A 6,252-nucleotide genomic window follows, 5' to 3' on the forward strand; every position below is an offset into this window, starting at 1 on the left:
TCTTAAAATGCCGCTGGTGGCTTTTACGAAACCAATGCATCCAAAATGTCCCACTGTGTACACAGAATACACACTGTTCAATGTTGATATGGGACCATGTCACGCACACATGCATAAAACACACACGCAGTCTGTCATCCACGACTCAATAACTATATTGCTCTTTCAAACTACACAACACAAGTTGACACGAACAGTACATTAGGAACGTTTCTTACAAAAGTCAAATATATGCAGATCAACACAAATACATACACTACTCACTAACTAACCATACAATTATTTCTTACAATAGCATCGGCACTGACGACAACAAGATCAAACAGTAATAACGTCAGTAACAAAAAAAAGAATAACTATTTTCCTTTTAAAGCATCTTTCACAACTCTCACTTCCACTCAGTTCACACTGAAGTTATTATTCCTGCACTGTAGCTGCTAAGGCTAATGTTATCCTGCTGGCGTATCCATAATCGTCAGTGAACTTAAGTTAACGAGGCCGTAGTGCGAAGAGAAGGGAACCATCGATGACGTCACGTCCTTGCCGGGCGAGCAGTGCCGTCGGACCCTAAAGTGCGTCGGTCGAAAGTGGAACAATCAGACCTCTCCTCAGTGGTAGTACGGTTTAAAGCCACCTCTGGCATGGTGAAAGCAACCTGGAAGGGTGAACACAAGGGGCCCGGTAGCTCAGATGGTAGAGCACTGGACTTGTGATCGGAAGGTCGCAGGTTCGAATTCGGACACGGGTCAACTTTATGTGCAGACCCAGAGACGGAAGCCATGTCCCACCCCCGTGTCATCACAATGGCACGTAAAAGACCTTGGTCATTCTGCCATAAGTGCAGGTGGCTGAATACACCTACACACGCAGACACCTGGGTAGCGCGACTCCGTTGCTGCTAGCTTTCCACTGGGAGGAAGCGACCCGAATTTCCCAGCGATGGGACATTAAAGTAATGAAATGAAATGAAATGAAAGTCTTAGTTCACAGTAACAGTAACATCGCCCACCCGTCCTTATAATTAAACAACTAAGTGCAGGATTAAATGGACATAACTCTTTCCACTCGACGTCATGCATCCCGTACACACATACCAACTAACTTAGGAAATTATTTCAGCTGAGCACAAAGTCCAACGAAAAATGCCAAATTCATTCCATAAACAAAACTGTCAAACAATCTAGGTTATTCTCCTTTCAACCAAAACATGTTCATTCAATAATATAAACAGAATCATTTTCAAAAAACGAACTCAGAACTTCATACCGTTCAAGTACAACAGTTACAAACACGCACACTATACATTCCGCCATCTTGGAACGACCGGTTTGCATAACCCAATAAACAAGTCTGACAATAAATTATCTTTTAACCACACAAAACAATATACAATTATTACATACCACATTCTGGTTGCAATGAAACACAGATACATAGGTCTCCCGCAATTGCTCTACGAAAGCAAAAGCAACGTTCAATGAAGAACGGACTCCTGACTCGGACCGCGAGTCTTCCTTGCTCGACAAGAGGCAAAGATACGAGTGATGAAAAAGAGTAACTTCGAGCTTGAATTTGGCTCATAGCTCACCCTACAAAATACAAGTAAGAAACACGTGAAATACAGGTGTGAGAGCCCCACGAGACATTCGAAGCTAACACGCTGTCTACCTGTGACAGGTAAATTACAGGGACACAGACACTCCACAGTTGCACCTTTAACAAAACAGTATACATTTATATAAATCTTAAAGCCGCTTGTGACAGACCAAGTGGAGGGATAGTCTTATCCAGGCATGAGCAAGATCGGTCGCCCACTCGCCACAGGAGACCAGAAATGAGTGTGGGCGAGTAGAAAGTCTTATAATGATCGCCCACTTGGCGAGTGAAAACTTTGGGTCTGTGGTATTATCATTTCCCGAGCGACGATTGTATGTTGTGAAGCACGTTGTCGTCTACGATTGCTAAAATTAGATGTGATCGGAGCTCCAGTTCCAGCTGATCGGGAAATTCTCTTTTGTGACCATGAACCAATCAGAATGACCGTATAATTTCAGGGTTATCAGGACTTTTCGTTGACGCGATTTTAACCAATCAGAATTGTGTGTCTCAGAAGCCTAGGCAGATCTGAAGCTGTAAACATGTAGAAATACTTGGACAACTGCCAGCCTCCACCCCCCCCCCCCCCCAAAAAAAAAAAAAAAAAAAAAGCCAAACCAGAGGGAACGGAGTCCGAGAGATTGAAAAGGTATAACTCCGGACAGAGGAAGCGTTCCTTTCAGGCAGACTATACAAAATCTGACTGGTGAGCAGAGAGACTGGCTAAACTATGATCGGGAAAAAAACGTCATGTTGTGTACTGCTTGCGAAAAGCATGCCGCTTCTGAGAAGGAGAACAAGTCGCGTAAGGCGAAAATACAATATTTAGTCAAGTAGCTGTCGAACTCACAGAATGAAACTGAACGCAGCAAGACCGTATACTCGTAGCATCGTCACTCCACCGCCCGTGGCAAAGGCGGTGCCCGTGGAATTGACAAGAAGAGCGGGGTATTCGTTGCGCTGAGAAGGATAGCACGCTTTTCTGTACCTCTCTTCGTTTTAACTTTCTGAGCGTGTTTTTAATCCAAACATATCATATCTATATATTTTTGGAATCAGGAACCGACAAGGAATAAGATGAAAGTGTTTTTAAATTGATTTCGAAAAAAAAAATTTGATAATAATTTTTATATATTTAATTTTCAGAGCTTGTTTTTAATCCGAATATAACATATTTATATGTTGTTGGAATCAGCAAATGATGGAGAATAAGATAAACGTAAATTTGGATCGTTTTATAATTTTTTATTTTTTTTTACAATTTTCCGATTTTTAATGACCAAAGTCATTAATTAATTTTTAAGCCACCAAGCTGAAATGCAATACCGAAGTCCGGGCTTCGTCGAAGATTACTTGACCAAAATTTGAACCAATTTGGTTGAAAAATGAGGGCGTGACAGTGCCGCCTCAACTTTCACGAAAAGCCGGATATGACGTCATCAAAGATATATATAAAAAAAATGAAAAAAACATATGGGGATTTCATACCCAGGAACTCTCATGTCAAATTTCATAAAGATCGGTCCAGTAGTTTAGTCTGAATCGCTCTACACACACACACAGACACACAGACACACACACGCACACACGCACACACACACACGCACATACACCACGACCCTCGTTTCGATTCCCCCTCGATGTTAAAATATTTAGTCAAAACTTGACTAAATATAAAAAGGGGCCATTCGTTGTTGATACGGACAAATTTAAGCTAGAAAACATGCGTGCACACGAAACATCAAAGTCTCACCAACAAAACACCAAAAATGGGTGAACTCAAACAAAAAGGTCGAAGACACCGAGGGGGGACACGCTATGCACCAGCTAACGCAAGACCAGCGTGCTCGTGTCGCTCAACTGATGCGATCTGTACAGGCGCTTGCAAAGACCTGCTCGCCTTTCACCACGTTTGAATGGATGGAATCGTTTTGTTTTTTGGAAACTCATTTTTGTGGGCGAGTGAATTTGTTTGTGTGCTAGTCAATATCCGCTTAAGTGAACAGTTTAAGCAAGCAGCGAATAAAAATAATATTTGGCGTTTCTGACCGAGAGTCAAAACAGAGGGCCAGTCTAAGTACGCGCAATCAGTCTCCTGCAAGAAAGCGAGTCCACAAGATCGGTCCACAGTCGGGTGGCGCTCCACTCCTGTTTCGTGTCAGTTGGCAGTCGGATTGGACATTGGTAGGGCAGTTTACATGGGCAAGTTATCCGCGACCTTGCATTGTCCGACTGTCATCTCGGCGAAGAAAAAAAGGAAAACGGCCTCAAAATTGATAGGACATTGTCAATGAGAAAGCTACGTTAGATGAAGCGGTGTTGTTTGTTGAATGAAAGGTTGAGACGAAATCGATTAATATTTTCCATATCAACATGACTTTAGATATACCGCCTCTTTAAATGGATTTATACGTTCTAGTCAGGAAAGTGAAAACGAAGCTAGTTGGTTGACTCATTTAGAACTGTTATTAAGTCTGTCACGCGCATTAAGTAACACTATGACATCATACCTGACACCATGCCCTCTCGCCTAACCAACGCGAACTTAGAAGCAATTACAATCGCTCAATCCATACTCTGTCTGCCTCTGTCTCTGTCTGTCTCGCTCTCTATCACATTCTCTCCGTGTGTCTCTGTCTGTCTGTCTCTGTCTCCGTCTCTGTCTGTCTGTTTGTCTGTCTGTTTGTCTGTCTGTCTGTCTGTCTGTCTGTCTTTCTCTCTCTCTCTCTTTCTTTATCTCTCTCTGTCTCTGTCTCTCTCTCTCTCTCTGTCTCTCTCTGTCTCTCTCTATGTCTCTCAGTCTCTGTCTCTGTCTCTGTCTCTGTCTCTCTCGCACACACATTTGATCACACTATAAACTGCCCCTGATGTTTAGTTTCCATTGTGTACTCGGATAATGTATGCAATGCTCTTAAGTGTTTGTTTGTTTTTTAAATATTGTATATGTAGTTACTCTGAATGTGTAATCCCTCGTCCCCCTCCCCCTTCTTCTTGAAACTTTAGCTGCCTGTATATGGCCCTGTTCGGCACTACATTGCTGTACTTTTTTAAGACATTTTAAAAAACATTTACGTTTGTGTCTGGTTTTGTTTTATATGACTTTGTGAGTCCAATATTTTTTTATGTTTATACTCGACCATTATTCTGATGTTTTATTAGTTTAATACTTTGATGAGGTATGTGCGCAGTATTTGCTTTTGTTTACAATTATTCTCTGTATATGTTACAAGGACAGATTGGAAGATTAGACTAAGCCTAAAACCTTTATCCTTTTGTAATAAAGTTCTGAGTTCTGAGTTCTGAGTTCTGAGTTCTGAGTTCTCTCTCTCTCTCTCTCTCTCTCTCTCTCTCTCTCTCTCTCTCTCTCTCTCTCTCTCTCTCTCTCTCTCTCTCCCATAAACAATGCAACAACTTCCATCTGAAACATATACGCAAATCTATAGTCTATCTAATGTGTACCGTATTCAGCTTACTTTGAGTGTGAATCACATCCTAAATATAAACAAAAAACAACACATGGACAGAAAATGTACATGATGTCACAAGCTTGCACATCTATCGACCAGAATCTTCCTGTTTGAATCACCGCGATGATACATTTTGACAACCGCACGCATTGCAGGCTACTTTCGAACGTGACCTGTAACCTATTGGGAAGAAAACAAAACAATAAGGCCAACGCGCTGAGTAAAATCATGTTATAACTTTATACACTTAAACTCACATACAAGAGCTTTACAGTTGATTTAATAAAGGCGCAGTCTTTTCCGCGAAAACAGTGTTTCTTCTCACGATATATTGGAAAATAAAGGCATTTATACACAAACATTTCCAGCTCTACGGAGTCAAAGTGGAGGGATGACCCTCTCCCATGTAAAAGCCTACCCAAATCTGAAATGTTAAGTCGAATTGTTTTCAATGCAATGACTGCGTCTTTAGTCATGCGAAAGGTAACACTGCATAATTATGTTATTTACGTGTGGATACTGTGAGCATGGCAAGTGAAGCCGGGATTTGTCGTCGTCATGCACTGACTCTGTAGCCTGTGGGTGAAGGCTATTCGAGCGTTCGTCGTTCAATAATCAATCAGTCTTTGTATTCGTTCTTAAAAAGTTGCCATCCTCCTCCCGTCATTGTTTTAAAAATCAACCAATGTGATTTACTAAACAAGAAAAAAACATATCAACATTTAGTTATTACTTGAATGAAAATGTACGTTCGACGCAGGAGACAATACATATATACTTATTTCTTAAGTCATTCATGTTAACAGTTTTAATATTGTTTTAGTTTTTAGTTATGACACACGTGACGAAGGTTAATGCCAAGGAATGACAGCAATTCAAATATAATGCTGAATGTTGACTGCAAATGTGTCACCGTCATTCTACATGAATAGACCGCATTTCTGTCGTCGTGAATGAGAAACGGATATATACTTTTCCTTCCAAATTTGTTTATGTAATAATTAACAGCTATGTGTTTTTAGCGTAGCAATAGGGTCCGATATTTAGACGAGACAAGTATAATGCCGACGAGTCGAAAACTAGTCGCATTATACTTGTTCGAGTCTAAATATCGGACCCTATTGCTACGCTGAAAATACAATAGCGATGATATAGCTGTTCTGACCTTTATTTGTTGTTCCAAACTTAC

This window comes from Littorina saxatilis, linkage group LG8 (genome assembly GCF_037325665.1).
Source record: "Littorina saxatilis isolate snail1 linkage group LG8, US_GU_Lsax_2.0, whole genome shotgun sequence".
Taxonomy (NCBI): domain Eukaryota; kingdom Metazoa; phylum Mollusca; class Gastropoda; order Littorinimorpha; family Littorinidae; genus Littorina; species Littorina saxatilis.